We start from the raw sequence: 17,099 nt of genomic DNA, 5'->3' as shown, positions 1-17,099 counted from the left end.
GAGCGGAGTCAGTGCGGATCAATAACCCGGAGCGGAGTCAGTGCGGAGCTGGGCTCTGCCTGCAGTGGGGTTTATGCAGTTGGTGAAGACGCTGCTGTTTCTGATGCGCTTTGATTTGGATTCTGAATATCCCACTCCAGCAGAAACAGAGCAGCAGGAGGAGGAGGAAACTGAGAAGAGGAAGCAATCCTGTCTGAGCCAAGGGTAAGGTGCTGGGGTAAGGGGGGCAACCAGGATCTGGCCCTGGTTATTGTGGTGGAGCTGGGTTGGGAGTGTTTCTGAATGGGGCTCACAGTGGAGCAGAATCTGATAATGTATTCGCCGCCAGCAGGGACAATAAACACTGACATGTGTCTCTGTGTGTCACAGCACTGAATGCTGTATCATAGGAGACTGTAACTGAACCGAGAGACCAGCATCATCTTCAACGTGATCAACATAAACGTTAAAATATCAAAGGAAGTTGTTCAGGTCGCGGTTATTAAAAAATCGTAGAATTTTCTCAGTGAAATACTGAAACAAGGTGAGTGTAACCTTGTCTTGAAGATTTGCTGTAATATTATGGCTGGGATGGCAGACGGGGATAAATAACATTGATTCTGCTTTTTCATGTGGTTGTAGACTAGTGATAGTTTGCAGTGAGGGGCGTTTTCCCCATTTCCCCCTTTCCCATTTTTGAACGCTTTCAAACGGCCCCCTTTTGTTGCCCCCAGTTGTCGGTTTCCAGGTAACCAACAGTGAAATCGTGAAACACAATGGGGAAGGGCGGATTGACACTTCCGGGTGTGCATGAGGATAATACCTTATGTTTCCACGGTGTGTACACTTTTTATCCGTGAACTGAATAAACCCTCATTATTCCCTTCTCCCCCCCACGCCCCCGTCTTTGGTTTTTGTTCCTGTTTTGCTGTTGTTTGTCCTCAGGCATTTTCTTTTTGCCTGCGAATTGAATAGCCAGATAGCAGCGCTGTGGAGAGTTCAGTATCAGATTGCAGCGAATGGTACAAGGTTTTAGAATGCACTGCCCGCTTCACTGTTGCTGTGCAGGTTATCAGAGATTACAAGGCCTGCAGTTAAACGAAAACACATGCTCTGTCTTAACAGGGAAGTGCAATCGAGGTTAGAACAAAACAATGCAATGGACACTCACTCATTCTGAAATAAAAGCAGAAAATGCTGGAAGTTCTTGGCAGGTCATGTCAGAGAGAAATAGTTAATATTGCTTCATGCCAATGACTTTTCACCAGAATAGTTTGTGATGGCATAGATTTTTGAGTAAAGCAGCATTTTCTGTTTCTTGATGTTATGCTCATATTTTGTGATTTTGATAACAGTTTTCATTTTCAAGTAGGTTTTTCAGTTGGAGAGATTAGGTCCTGAGGGCACAGCCTCAGATTGAAGGGACAACCCTTTAGAAATGAAATGAGGAGGAATTTCTTCAGGGTGGTGAATCTGTGGAACTCATTGCTGCAGTAGACTGTGGAGGTCAAGTCATTTAGTGAATTTTAGACTGATACATAGGCTCTTGATTAGTAAGGGAATCAAGAGTTACGGGGAGAAGACAGGAGGATGGGGTTGAGAAGTGTATCAGCCATGATCAAATATATCGCTGTTCCTTCACTGTCGCTGGGTTAAAATCCTGGAATTCCCTCCCTAATGGCATTGTGGGTCAACCCACAGCAGGTGGACTGCAGCGGTTCAAGAAGGCAGCTCACCCCCACCTTCTCAAGGGCAGCTAGGGATGGGCAAGAAATGCTGGCCAGCCAGTGACACCCACATCTCACAAAATGAATAGAAAAAAAATGGTGGAGCAGACTCAAAGGGCTGAATGGCTTAATTCTGCTCTGATATCTAATGGCCTTCCTTGGCCTATCTAGCTTGCACTGGCTTTGTATATGAGATAGATCCAGAAGTAGGCCATTCAGCCCATTGAATCTGCTCTGCCATTTGATGAGATTATGGCTGAACTGGTAATCCTTAGCTCCACCTTCCTGCCTTCACCTCATATCCCTTGTTTCCCTTACTGTCTGAAAATCTGTCTGTCTCAGCCTTGAATATACTTACCACAGGAAACTGGTATGCAGGTACAGCAGGTCATAAAGAAGGCAAATAAGGAATTTTGGTATTTATTGCTAAAGGAACAGGGTTAATAAAGTAGGGAGGTGTTGCTGCAAATATACATTGCGTTATTGAGACTGGACCTGGAATATTGCATACAATATTCAATCCCCCTGACTTGAGGAGGGATGTATTTGTATTGGAGGCAGTTCAGAGAAGATTCATTTGATTGACGCCAGAGATGAGGGTTTGTCTTAGAGTCATAGAGTTTTACAGCACGGAAACAGACCCTTCAGTCCAACTCGTCCAGGCCAACCAGATATCATGTGTAAATATGATCCCATTTGCCAGCATTTGTTCCATATCCCTCTAAGCTCTTCCTATTCATATACCCATCCAGATGCCTTTTAAACGATGTAATCGTATCAGTCTCCACCATGTCCTCTGGTAGCTCATTCTATATATGCACTAACCTCTGCGGGAAAAAGTTGCCCCTTAGGTCCCTTTTATATCTTTCCCCTCTCATCTTAAATCTATGCCCCCTAGTTTTGGACTCCCCCACCCCGGGGAAAAGACCTTATCTATTTACCCTATCCATGCCCCTCATGATTTTATAAACCTCTATATAAGGTCACTCCTCAGCCTCCAGCGCTCCAGGGAAAATAGCTCCAGCCTATTCATCCCCTCCCTATAGCTCAAACCCTCCAACCCTGGTAACGTCCTCATAAATCTTTTCTGAATTCTTAGAAGCTTCTCAACAGCCTTCCTATAGCAGGGAGACCACGATTGCACGCAATACTCCAGGAGAGATTGAGCAGGTTAGGCCTATACTGTTTGGTTTAAAAGAATGAGAGGAGATCTAATTGAAGTATATATGATGCTAAAAGAGATTAACAAAGTGGATGTAGAAAGAGTCTGTGGGGCAATCTCAAGAGTCATGGTTTTAGGATAAGGGGTAGAAGATTTAAAACAGAGCTGAGGAGAAATTACTTCTCTCAAAGGGTCATAAATCACAGGAATTCACTATCCCAGAGTGTAATGGATACTAGGACATTGAGTAAATTTAAGGAGGAGATAGACAGATTTTTAATGAGTTATGGGTTGAAGGGTTATGGAGAGCGGGCAGGAAAGTGGAGTTGAGGCTGAGATGAGATAAGCCATGATTGTATTAAATGGTGGAGCAGGCTCGAGGGACTCAATTGCCTGCTGCTTGTTCTTATGTTCTTAATGACCCCAGCCTTAGCAGCCCTCTGTGGTAAAGAATTCATAGATTCACTACCCTATGTCATTATAAATTCCAACTCACCTATGTGCTAACTGCTTGATCGCTTTCACTGAGATCATGTCCCGTGGTCCTAGACTGTTTCGCAAAGGGAAACAACCTTTGTTCATCTACCCTGTCAAATTCCCCAAGAATCTCAAAACAAAGAACTGCAGATACTGGAAATCTGAAATGAAAGCAGAAATTGCTGGCAGCCACTGGACCCAAAACGTGTACTCTGCTCTCTCTCGATAGATTCTGACAAACCTCCTGACTTTCTCCAGCAATTTCTGTTTTTGCCCATAAGAATCTTATACATTTTAATAACATAACCTCTCATTGTTCTCTATTCCAGTGAGTACAGGCCCAACCTACTCAACCTGTCCTCATAAGACAGTCCATCCATTCCTGGGATCAGCCGAGTGAACCTTCTCTGGACTGCCTCCGATGCTAGTCTATCTTTCCTCAAATATGGGTCCCAAATCTGATCACAGAATTCCAACTGGGATCTGACAAGTGCTGGTGCCTAGTATAGTTTTAGTAATAATTCCCCCTTTTGTTTTAACACATCCCCTTTCAAATAAAGGCCAATATTCCTTTTATAAGAAGGGTTACTGGACCCGAAATGCTAACTCTGCTTACGCTCTACTGATGCTGCTAGACCTGCTGAGTTTCTCCAGCAATCTCTGTTTTTCTTTCAGATTTCCAGCATCCATGGTTCTTTGTTTTATTCAGTTTGCCTTCTTTATGAACTGCTGAATTTGGATGCTAGCTTTTTATTATTCATAGATGAGGACTCCCGAATCCGACTGTGCTGTTGTTTTCTGCAGTCTTTCTTCAGTTAAATAATATTCCATCCTTCTATTCCTCCTGCAAAGTGCATAACGTCACATTTTATTACATTGTATTGCATCTGCTAAGTTCTTCCCCATTCGCTTAAACTGCTTATATCCCCCTGCAGATTCCTAATGTCACTCTCATCACTTTCTTTCCCACCCATTTTTGCGTCATTTGCAAACTTGGCTATAGAGTGTTCACTTTCCTCATCCAAGTCATTAATATATGTTGTAAATAATGATGGCCCTAAACCCTCGGCAACTCGAAAGTCAACAGGGAGCCTGTCTGTGAGAAGGCTTGCCCTTGGGCTGTTTTGCACTGGGAGGAGAAATGGGATGGGGGAATGAGTGAGAGGCATTTATTAATTGAGGGTGAGACTTTTGCCCCTCCTTTATAGAGGAAATCCTGCCTCATTGATTGGTTGGCAACTGTAGAGACAACAGCGCCAGGTTTGAATGGTGGCCACAACTGGGACAGCAGCAGGTCCCCAAGTGCCAAGGCTGGACTGAAGCGAGTGTGAGCCACAGGCAAAGTCTGGCCTGCAGACCCCAGCAAGGGTGGGGTGGTTTGAGGGCAGGAGGTGAGGGGACTGAGGGTTTGAGAGACCACTGGAAGATGAAAGGTAGAATATGGTATGACCTCAGTGTTGGGGAAGTGGGATTCGGGGAGGTGGGGTTTGGTGCCTCAGATGCTGACGGGGGATCTCTCTCCCCCCAAAGGAGGTGAGGTGGCCAACTTTTTTGCCCCACACCAGCATGTGCAGTAAAGGCTGCAAGGCTGCTGGTATTGGCATGGGTCTCCTTAGGGCAGCATGAAGTTGCTAATTGGCCACTTAATCACCTCAGTGGGGCTGAGGGGGTGCTAGGCGGGGGGGCGGGGTGTTGGTTGTACTAGCTGCCTGATATTTCCAACCCTTTCCACCCCAAAAATGGAAGGAGTAGGTCACCGGGCGGGTCGGAAGTGGTCCAGCAGGCCACAAACTGCATTTAACAGGCACTGCCCACCCTTTCAGCAACTGATGACTGATTCTCTGTCCAATGCTTATTTAAGCTAAGGGTCATCTCACAAATATCGCCAAAGAGTATTACTCAAAGTGGTGGTGTGATTCTGCCAGATATATGTGTGCGCTGCTTTCTCTCCACAATACTGCCAGACTTGCTGAGTTTCTAAGGTTTTGCTGAGTTTCTCCAGCAGTTTCTGTATTTGTTTCTGATTTCCAGCATCTGCAGTTCTTTGGTTTGTTTTTGTTAAGATATATCTGTATTTTGTTTGGCAGCATCTGAAGAGAGAGAGATGGGCAAGGTTAATGTTTTGAGTCTGCTTTTAATCCTTCTTCAGATCCAGAGTTTTCTGTCTCCACAGAGGCCGTTAGACTTGCTGATTTCCTCCAGCAACTTCCTGCGTTTGTTTCAGGTCTCCAGCATCCGTGGCATTTTGCTCTCCTCTGTGTGGTGTTTCTCAGTTCTCCTTTGGCGTAGTTGGAAGATGACAGCAGGGCTATGTAAACATTCTGAGGTGCCAATGTCCTGACAACGCTGGGCTCTTAAAGCTCAGGATGGCGCTGCTGGGCCTGGGCTCATTTTGTTAATAATACAGATGATGTCATAAAAATGCTGTTGATAAGGAAACGGCACGTGCTGTGAGGGGTGAGGCACATTGTCAGCTTTTGGTGTCAGTAAAAAATGCCTTTGCTTCGATCTGTTTGGTTAAGTGGCCAATTCTGAAGCCAGATTCCAGAAAGAAGTTGTGCCCACCATTGGAAGGGTTAGTGCTGGTGTGTTGTAAGTTGTCCCTTCCCTTTGCCATCTTGTGTAATTATGATTTTTATACATTTTCTTGAGAGGCTTATCATAGCCTGGTGAAAACACCAGTTTAATCCCATGATCTGATTGCCATTCTGAGAGTGAGGGAGCCCTGAGCCATGAGAATGGATCTGAAAATTTCCACCTACTTGGCTGGCTTGGCGTGATGACTCCTGGGGAAGTTTCCCCCTCCCAGCTGAAGCTCCCTGCATTCTCAGGGAATGTGGATCCACATTAGAGTCACCTCAGAGGGTCTTGGTGAGACTGCGTAAGGTTCAACCTCCTTCCTGAAGCATTGGAAGTATAAAAGAGAATGTGTTCTTGATTGATTCCTGGAATGAAGGGGGATGTCATATGAGGAAAGAGGGATGGACAATAAATACTAACCTCACCAACTCTTCTGAAAGAATCACCAAGAGGATAACAGTATGTGCTGAGCTCATATTGGAGCTTGATAGAATGAGAGCTGCCAGAGTAAGTAGTAGATGCAGATACAGTGGCAACATTTAAAAGGCAATAAGATAAGAGGAAAGGTTTGGAGGGATATGGACTAAACGCAGGTAGGTGGGACTAGTTCAGTTTGGGATTATGGTTGGCATGAACTGTTTGGACCGAAGGATCTGTTTCCATACTGTATGACTCTATGACTCCATGAGAGGTGATCTTATTGAGACAGATTAGATTCTGAGGGCTCTGGACCAGGTGGTTGCTCAGAAGATGTTACCCCTCATGGTGATATTCTAGAACTAAGGGAACAAAGTTTGAACGTATGGAAATGAGGAGAAATTCATTCTATCAGTGAGTGGTTAGTCAGTGGAATTCTCTCCAACATGGAGACTGGGTCATTGAACCTATTCTCGGCTGAGTTACACAGAGTTTTGTTCTATGGTAGTTTCCAGGCTTACTGGGGAGTGTGTGGAGGAGGTGGGAGACTGAAGAATGGAATTGAGACCCCAACCAAGTTAGTAATGGTCATATTCAAGGGTGGCATGGTGGCTCAGTGGTCAGCACTGCTGCTCACAGTGCCAGGGACCCAGGTTCGATTCCACCCTCGGGTGACTGTCTGTGTGGAGTTTGCACGTTCTCCCCGTGTCTGTGTGGGTTTCCTCCCACAGTTCAAAGATGTGCTGGTTAAGTGGATTGGCCATGCTAAATTGTCCATACTGTTCAGGAATGTGTAGATTAGGGGAATTGGTCTGGGTGGGATGCTCTGAGGGCCAGTGTGGACTTGTTGGGTAGAAGGGCCTGTGCCCACACTGTGGGGATTCTATGGTATCGAATGGCAACTTCAGGGCCCACCATCAGTCTCTGAGAGGCTGGCTGTTTGAAGCACAAAGTCAGAAATTCTCCATGATATTTTCTTCACTGTTAAATCCTGTGCGCAGTCCAACTGTATCTGTAAATATTTGCAAACTTGATTAATGCCTTTGGAGAAGTATATTTTGATGTAGCCATCTCTCTGCTTTTCTTGCACTGTGCTTTTAAATAGGATAAGAAGTTTACCGATATTTTCTTGATGTAATTATACTTCTCTCCAGCAAAGCTCCAGGCTGCTTGACATCTTTTCAGTTCTAGGCCAGTGTTACTGGATCTGTTGGGGACGAGCAATGATATGACGTGTCCTCTGTTCCCTGCACTGAAATAGTATTTAGAATCCTCCATTGTTACATCACAGAAGGAGGCCTTTTGGTCCAAAGTGACTGTGCTGTCTGTCTCTTTCAAAAGAAGCTGCATTTGTGGCCAGCCACCATGTTTAGATGGAGTATTACACTAATTCCCCCCCTCACCATGGATAAGGTGCGATGCCAGTCAAACAGAAAAGGGTTCACGAAGGTTCAAAAGTCTGAGGTGACCAGGTGGATTATCTCAAAATATTTCCAATGCTCCAGCTGTAATGGCTGTGTGAAATGACTTGGAAGTGTGTGTCTGTGTGTGTGTAGAAAATTCCTTCATTGAGCTTCACATTAGAAGCTTTAAAATGTCGTTGGTCTTGGGGACTGTCACACCCTAAACCTGCATTGTACAGCAGAACCAACATTGTTTCGGAACAATGGGGCTGGCATGGTGGCTCAGTGGTTAGCACTGCTGTCTCACAGTACCAGGCTTTAATTCCAGCCTCGGGCGACTGTCTGTGTGGAGTTTGCACATTCTCCCTGTGTCTGCAAGGGTTTCCTCTGGGTATTCCAGTTTCCTCCCATGGCCGAAAGATGTTCAGCTTAGCTGGCTTGGCCATGCTAAATTGTCCATAGTGTCCAGGAACGTGCATGCTAGGTGGATTAGCCGTGGGAAATGCAGAGTTACAGGGTTAGGGGAGTGGGTCTGGGTTGGATACTCTTCGGAGGTTCACTGAGGACTCGATGGACTGAATGGCTGCTTCTGCACTGTAGGGATTCTACGAAACAATGTGAGACATGCAACAGAATTGCCTGTAAACCTGCTGCCAGTGACTCAGAAATGTCACCCTGTTGATGATGGACTTGAAATTGAAAATGTTTGCAGTCTGGTCATTAAGTCATGAGCACCCTTTCTCAGAGAGAGAGAGAACTGAGCTCCCTGTGTTTGATCTTCACTTCTCGAAAAGCAGACCTGTTTCTCTCCTGTGGGAGGTAATGGTGTAACTGTACATGGAGATGAATCACAGTGGCCATTGTTAATGGTGGCACTTCTCCCTTCCGTTGGAAACATACACACACTTTTGAAAGGATTGTCCAATTTATCCATAACCTTCCCTTTCCCTGAAACCTGCAAAAGTTTCTCAGAATTTATTTAATTCCTTACCATTAAATCAGCTTCCACCTGCCTTTCAGGGAGTGCATCCCAGGTTCCACTGCCTTGCCCCCTCATGTAACTTTACACTTGTCCACTTCTGGCTGTTTTGTCAATCACCTTGAATCTGCAGGTTGTCCCTTCAGCCACTGGAAACAGTTTATTCGTTACTTACTGTATCAAAACCCCTTTCTGATTCTTGAGGGCCTCAATTAAGTCTCCCCTTAGCTGGTGGAAATGCTGGTGTTGGACTGGAGTGGACAAACTCAGAAGTCACACAACACCAGGTTATAGTTCAACGGGCTTATTTAAAATCATAAGCTTTCAGAGCACTGCTCCTTCATCAGGTGATATGGAGGGGTGCTCACAGGCACAGAATATATAGGCGGAAAGATAATGGCAAGATAATTCCAGGTAATTAAGAGTGTCAACAGGTAAGTATAAGTAGTGTGAGTAGAGTGTCGACAGGCTGAATAGCAAGTCTTTGCAGGTGATCAAGAGGGTCAACAGATTAGTATAAATGGTGCGAGTAAAGTGTCAACAGCCGGGATGACCTGTAAACAGATTAATTAAAGCAGAGAGATAATTGCAGATAATGAAAGTAAGATGGTGCTAGGGACAAACCAATTGGCTGGAATAACATGAGTAGGTATCGGAGTCACATGACTAGGGTCACATGACAAAGTTAACTTCTGTTAGCCAATTCCATCTTTTCCTCAAAACCTCTTGCGCATGGCTGTTGATGACACTGTTATAAAATGATACACGTCACCATCTGATGGTCAAATCTTTTCTCATTAACCCACACAAAGATCCTTCCAATCTGGCTGCCCACCAGCCCAAAGTCAAATGTCTGCCACTCCCTCCTTAAACAAGAGCCCCAGCTATTCCCAGCTCTGCAGCAAAATGGCTATTGTCACAAAATTGCTGCATCATCAGGTTTTCTCCCTCCAGCAAAGGCTCAGTCTCTTTTTCTTCTGCCACACCTTCTTTCTCTTTCTCTCCTCCTCTCCCTCCCTCCCCCTTGACTGTCAGTCTCTCTCTCTTCCTTTCCCCCCTTCACCCCTCTCTCTCCCTCCCTCCTCTATCTCTGTCACTCTCTCTTCTCTCTGTCTGTCTCTCTCCCCCCACTCCTTCCCTCTACCCCCTTGCCTCTCTCACCCTTCCCGCCCATCTCTCACTCTCTATCTGTCTGTCTCCATCCAATCCCTCCCTCCCCTAACCCTTCCCCCCTCTCTCCTTCCTCCCTCTCTCTCTCACACTCTGTCTCTCTCTCCCTATTCACCCTCCCTCTACCCCACTCTCTCCTTCCCCCTCTCAGTCTTTACCTGTCGATCTGTCTCTTTCTCCCTCCCCCCACCTCTCTCCCTTTCTCTCTCTCTCTCTCCCCCCACCCCCATTCTTTCTGCCTCTGTCTGTCTCTGCCTCCACCCCTCCACACACCCCTCCTCACCCCCCAATGTTTGAACAATGGAATTCCATCAGGGAGCCTGCGTTGTTGGAAATGTGATCGATGCGGACTCGGGGGACATGATTTGGGGTCACTGTGGCTGAGCTCAGTGACTTGCTGCTGCTAGTTGTCAACACAGGCCTGTGTTTGTGGTCCCGTCCAGCGAAGGTGGGACAGGGGAGGCAATGGCCTGGTGGTATTATCGCTGGACTGTTAGCCTGGAGACCAAGATAATGTTCTGAGGACCCAGGTTCAAATCCTGCCATGGTAGATGGTGGAATTTGAATTCTATAAATATCTGGAATTAAGAGTCTAACGATGACCGTGAATCCATTGTCGATTGTCAGAAAAACCCATCTGGTTCACTAATGTCCTTTAGGGAAGGAAACTGCCATCCTTACCTGGTCTGGCTGACATGTGACTCCAGACCCACAGCAATGTGGTTGACTCTTAACTGCCTTCTGGGCAATTAGGGATGGGCAGTAAATGCTGCCTGGCCAGCGATGCCCTCGTCCCATGATGGAATAAAGGGAAAACAAAAGTCACGTGAGTGAACAGAATTGAAGCTTTGCTTTCACAGTTGCATTCAGCAAGTATCAAACAAGTCACCTAACCCAGGTTTGATCTGTAAATAACTACAAAACCTTTCATAATATAGTGGAATCCAGCCAACAGGAATTCATTCCTGATGAGATCCAAGAAGGAAAGAAGTCAAAATTAAATTGTTTGTCCCCTGGTGATCTGCAAACAGGCCAAGTGATAGCTATCTTTAGCAATATAGTTATATCAGTTTTATTGCCAATTTGGGAATATCCAGGATGGTCATTTGAGGTAGTTCTTCAGTGACCATTATTGGGGAGGGTGAATCAGAGTAACCATCTGGGCCCAGTCCTTGGCACCATTGGCACCTGGGGTGACTTGGAGACTGGGCAGAGTTGGGAACGGGTTTAATTGGGGAGAGTTGGCACCATGTGACTTTTTGTTTCTGGTTTTGTTTGAAGGTGTTAAAGTGCCATTAATGCAAAGGAGCTTCATAGAATTTAAAAGCCTCCAACCTGAGGCCTACACAGTGTGATCTTCCCCTGGCCCCACACCCCTTGGGCAGTTCTGACCATTAGTAATGATGCCACGCAATTCTCATGTCTCACTTGTAACCAGACGTAACGGCCTTAAGGTTTGGCAAACACCACCCTGTGGTCTACAACACTAGCAGAAATTGCTGGAGAAGCTCGGCAGGTCTGTGGAGAGAGAGAAACAGAGTTAACAATTCGGGTCCACTGACCCTTCTTGAGAACCAAAATGATTAACACTGATTTTAACACCCAGAGACTATATGCTGAGGGCAGATGGATCATGGCAACCATCTGTGATGGTAGCGCCTGACACCTTGTCTAGGGATCACATGCAGCGTGTTTCATCTATCAGCTATACATATCCTGCCTTTACAAGGTCAGGACCATCTAATGCACAGTGTTTTTTCAGTAATGTAACCTTTGTAGCAATAAAATATTCCACAATGCATGGCAGGAACATTGACAAGGTGAATTTCAGGCTATGCCATATGGGGTGGAATCTTGTGCCCTCTCCCTGTGGGGGAAGGGAGGGGCATTTAATCAGATGATGGGTGCAGTCACTGCCCCCCCGTGTGACTCCACGGGGGAAGGCCTGTGGGTGGCTTTCCTGGACGTTCGAGTCTTATGCCCATGTGTGCAGTGTCCCACTGAGCATGAGAGCTGAGCACAAACACAGCCCTGTGCTGGAAACAATGGCCTGGTTTCCTTCTGCGAGAGTGAACTGGAGTGGGACTTCCATTCACTTGAGCCTGAACCTGACCCATTTTTCCAAGTAAGGACCAATAACATTCACAGTAGTGCAGGCTCCCAAATGTAGTTCTGTCCTATTTTGAGGGAGAGTGGCCCAGAGGGACACATCCTGGGCCACACTAATTTATTGTCACTTAAGCGCCTCAGCCTATTGCCTTGGTATTAATGCAGCGGCAAGGTGGGAGCTCACCATTTAGGGAGCATGACAGTAATGAAACCATAAGGTTTAGGAGCAGAAATAGGCCATTCAGCCCATTAAGTCTGCTTCACCATTCAATGAGATCGTGGTTGATGTATTAATCCTCAACTCCACTCCACTGCCGATACCAAGGTCTTAGACTCTTCCCCAGGGGAAACTATCTGTAGAATGTAGAAGCTGGGTCAGGAGCAATGCTCTAAATGGCTTACTCCTCCTGTATGATGATCTTACGGTCTTGAGGAGGTTGTAGGGCAAGAATTAGTGTGTTTTGGTGTCTCTCAAAAACCAGGCACCATGTCAAGAAAAACAATAGCTTTTGTACACCTGGGTTAAAATTACAACCCTCACTGCAGTGCAAAGAGCCATTGCAAAGATGGAAAATTTGAATGACTTGAATTTTAAATTGCTTATTCACTGGGGACAATGATACTCAAGCAACGCAATTGAACTGACAGTGACTTGTCCTTGAGAACCACAGAGTAGTGTCTGTTACAGTGGGCTTTGTGAATGGCTTCTCTGTTGATGGGAGAGTTAGGAACTGCATTACGTAGGGGGAGAGTGATTCTCAACGAGACACGGGCATTTTAATGGAGGAGGGGTTTCCCTTGTGAAAGCTTCCTACTGTGTCCTGTCTGATTTTCACCCGTCTCTGTCCCAGACTGCTTCAGTGTGCAAACTGGAATCTTCAATTGAGGCGTGCACGAGGGCAGTGTAAAGGTACAAAGTGTGGGGTTACTGGGAAAAGGCAGTAAGTGTGATGCTCATTTGGAGAGCCGGAGCAGACTCAATGGGCTGAATGGCCTCCTATGCACTCTGCAGATTCTTTGATTCTGTTCTATGAATGGTGCCCTCAACCAGGCACTTGATAAGCTTCTGCACTCGAAATTGAGTTCAGCAATCCTAGACCGTAAACTCTGTTTCCATTCTATTTGCAGGATTAAAAAACAAAAAGAACTGCGGATGCTGTAAATCAGAAACAAAAACAGAAATTGCTGGAAAAGCTCAGCAGGTCTGGCAGCATCTGTGGAGAGAAATCAGAGTTAATTTTTCATGTCCAGTTCTGAGGAAGGGTCACCAGACCTGAAACATTAACTCTGATTTCTCTTCTCAGATGCTGCCAGACCTGCTGAGCTTTTCCAGCAACTTCTGTTTTTGTTTCTTGTTTACAGGATTGTTTGTTTTTTTTTTCTCTCATTGCTTTTTAATTCCTTTACTTTGCATGCAGAGAGCAGCTGCCCTGTCTTTCAGACCTCCTTGAGACACATCAACCTTCTGGGCCAAGCTTAGTCAGGTGGGGACTAGTTTAGTTTGGAATTATGGTTGACATGGACTGGTTAGACCAAAGAGTCTGTTTCTGTGCTGTTTGACCCTATGACTCAATATTTAGCTCCTTCTTGAAAGCATTCAACGTTTAGCCTCAACCACTTTGTGTGGCAGAGAATTCCACAGGCTGATCAATCTCTGGGTAGAGACATTGCTCCTCATCTCAGTCCTAAGTGGTCTACCCTGTATCCTTACACTGTGATCCTCGGTTGTGAACTCCCCAGGCAATGGGAACATCCTTCCTGTGTCCACCCTGTCTAGTCCTGCTAGACGTTTATAGGTTTCCATGAGATGCCTCTCTCAAATGAAGATGTTCAAACTCAGATCAGAATTGGCTGAACATTGAGGGGTGCTGAAGCAAAATGTTATTTTCCCAAAGGAAATTGGAGCTCACATATTCATTGAGAAACAGAAACTGAGAATGCTGGAGCTGCTGAACCAATGAGAATAATGAACAGATGGGTCTGGACTAAGTGTGAACGTTTCTGTTTTAGCCACTGACCTACAAAATGCCTCCTGCAATTTCTGCTGTTTTTGTTGTCGATTTGTTTTGTGCCTTATGAAGCAGTGAGAGCACTCCTCTTGTATGAGGGTAGCAGGCAGAGACAAACTGAAACACAACCAGAGATAGGTCAGGATTGCTTTTTCAAAGGAACCATGACCACGTCCGACAAACACGATGTGGCTGGTAATTATTTTAGGACGTGGCTTCCTTTCTGTTTGACCAAAGAGCTGGCTTGTGGGGCACTGGAGCTATTTCTAAATCACTTCTCATTTCCAAAACCCATCATTTGTGGCTGTCCTGTCATCCAACTGTTGTATTTTCTCTTGGAGGTCTGCTGTTTGTCTCCAATGTCTTGCAGGGTTTGATTGAATGTGGTTTGGAAAGAAATGCTGAGCCAGAAGGCTGTGATTTCCACTCCAGAGACTCTTGCACAACTTTTCAGGCTGACCCTCTGTTGGAGCACGGTGTTGTCAGAGGTGCCACCTTTCAGAGATGATAAAATGAGGCCTCGTTTGCTCCCTCGGGAGGATGTGAAAACCGTGTGGCTTTGTTTTTAAGCAGAGCTGGGGAGTTAGCCCTGTTGAGCTGGCTGGTACATCTCCCCCAACCAACGCTGCAACAATATACAAACACAGAAACTGCTGGAAAAGCTCAGCAAGTCTCGCAGCATCAGTGAAGAGAAATCAGAATTAACATTTTGGATCTGGTTCTGAGCATGGGTCACTGGACCCGAAATGTTGACTCTGATTTCTCTCCACAGATGCTGCCAGACCTGCTAAGCTTTTGCAGCATTTTCTGTGTTTTTTTTTGATTTACAGCATCCGTTTTTATTTACTGCGACAATATAACTGCTTGTTATCGCATTGCTGTTGAGTGCAAGCTTAGACTCAGAGTTGTAGAGTTGCACAGCACAGAAACAGACCCTTCAGTCCAACTCATCCATACTAACCAGATATCCTAAATCCCTCTAAACCCTTCCTGTTCATATATCCATGCAGATGCCTTTTAAATATTTTAATGGTACCCACCTCCATCACTTCCCCAGCAGCTCATTCCAAACACACACACCACCCTCTGTGTGAAAAAGTTGCCCCTTAGGTTTCTTTTAAATCTTTTCCCTCTCATGTTAAACCTGTCACCCCTCGACTGACTGCCCTGTTTCCTACATTGACAGCACTTTGAAAGTACTTTGTTGGTTGAACAGTTCTTTGAGATGTCCAGAGGCTTATAACTGTGCATGATAAAAGTAGGTTCTTTCTCAACCAAATTGTTCAGGGTTGAAATTTGGCAGATTAAGATTTTTGCCCTGTATCGAGTAGCTCAACATTTTCTAATGGTGAATGGGCCCCTGCCTTGCTAGCTACCAGGAACTGACACCCGTGGCACCCTCTTGGAACTGACACCCTATGGTACCTCCAGGAATGCACACTCCATGCCACGCTCTGGGAACTCACACTCCATTTCACCCTCCGGGAACTCATTTCCTTTGGCACCCTGCGAGAACTGTCCCCACCCCAAGGCACCCTACGGGAACCTACACCCCATTTTTATTCCTTTCTTAGGATGAGTAGGCTGTGGGATTGGGGTGGATGTGGTGGGAGAGGTGTTTGAATACTGCAGTCTCATCAATTATGTGAGACAATGAACCCTTTCCGACTCAATCATTTTCATCTGCTCGTAAGGTTTAAAGGAAGTGAGATTAATGCAGAGATGGGTTTCCATAGAAACATAGAAGTTAGGAGCAGGAATAAACCACTCAGCCCATTGAGCCTGCTGCACCATTCAATATGATCATGGCTGATCATCAACTCCGTGCCCTGTTCCTGCCGTCCCTTGTATCCTTCAGTCACCCCACAGATAAAGTAATGGGGCAGGATTACATTTTGTTGAAAGACTTTAGTGGTATTTTGCATTGGGAGGGGCTAGATTAGTCTCATTAAAACTTATAATTGAATTGATAAAACCTGATGCAATCAGGGTTGGGAGAGGGGTCAATAATCTCACGTAAATATTCGCTGAATGTTTCCTTGAACTTGATTTATGACTGTGAATTGGAACAAGATCTTTGGAAGGTATCAGCCTTGAAATGAGGGACAGATGATAACAGTAGATAATCCGTACTTTATGACGTTGATTAAATGGGGTAAGTATTGGCCTTGATACTTTGGAGATCTCCCCTGCTCCTTTCCAAAATAGTGTCACAGGATCCTTTACCTCCATCTAAGCATGCAAGCATCACCTCAGTTTGGTATCTCATGTGAAAGATGGCATCGCCGACAGTGCAGCACTTGTTCAGTACTCACTGATGTGTCATCTTTGAGTTTTTCATTTGAACCTGGAACCATGTGATTTGGGAGTAAGGGTGCAACTTACCTGAGCCACTGCTGACAGGGCAGCACCCCACAAACTGGGTCTATCCCTTTAAGTTGCAAAGCCTGTTTTCTGAAAGTAGACACACGCCAATTTAGAGGACAATATGTAAGTAGGGAAGGGACCATACTAGGCCTGGTATTGGGGAATGAGTTCAGCCAGATGATCGATGCTTCAGTGGGGGAGCATTTTGGGAACAGTGACCATAATTCTGTAAGTTTCAAGTTACTTATGGGTAAGGATAAGAGTGGTTCTCAGGTGAAAGGTCTAAATTAAGCGAAGGCTAACTATGACAATATCAGGCAGGAAGTGGAGAATATAGATTTGAGGGGGCTGTTTGAGGGTAAATTCACATTTGGCATGTGAGAATGTTTTAAAGACCAGTTGATTAGAGTTCTGGACCAACATGTTCCTGTAAAAATGATGGATAAGGATGGCAAAATCTGGGAATGTTGAACGACAAGAGAAATTGTAAGTTTCATCGGAAATACAAAGGTTAGTTTAGGAAATTGAAGACAGATGGAGCCCTTGAAGAGTACAAAGCTAACAGGAAAGAACTTAAACAAGGAACCAAAAGAACTGCGGATACTGTAAATCAGGAACAAAAACGAAAACAAAGTTGCTGGAGAAGCTCAGCAGGTCTGGCAGCATCTGTGAAGGGAAAAACAGAGTTAACGTTTCGGGTCCAGTGACTCTTCCTCAGAA

The 17,099-nt window shown here is 45.4% G+C and overlaps 1 protein-coding gene across 1 annotated transcript in view; it reads left to right on the top strand.

Moving 5' to 3' along the window:
- The first annotated feature begins 108 nt into the window (after positions 1-108).
- Positions 109-17,099, top strand: part of ttll7 (tubulin tyrosine ligase-like family, member 7) — a 179,619-nt gene continuing 162,628 nt past the window's right edge. Inside the window, exon 1 of the mRNA XM_048602248.1 lies at positions 109-204. The gene's annotated coding sequence lies outside the window, so the exon portion shown is untranslated. The remainder of the gene's footprint in view (positions 205-17,099) is intronic.

The sequence above is a fragment of the Rhincodon typus genome, chromosome 10 (assembly GCF_021869965.1).
Source record: "Rhincodon typus isolate 14 chromosome 10, sRhiTyp1.1, whole genome shotgun sequence".
Classification (NCBI taxonomy): domain Eukaryota; kingdom Metazoa; phylum Chordata; class Chondrichthyes; order Orectolobiformes; family Rhincodontidae; genus Rhincodon; species Rhincodon typus.
Note: the sequence above shows the minus strand (reverse complement) of the source record. Positions and strands in the feature narration are given on the sequence as shown.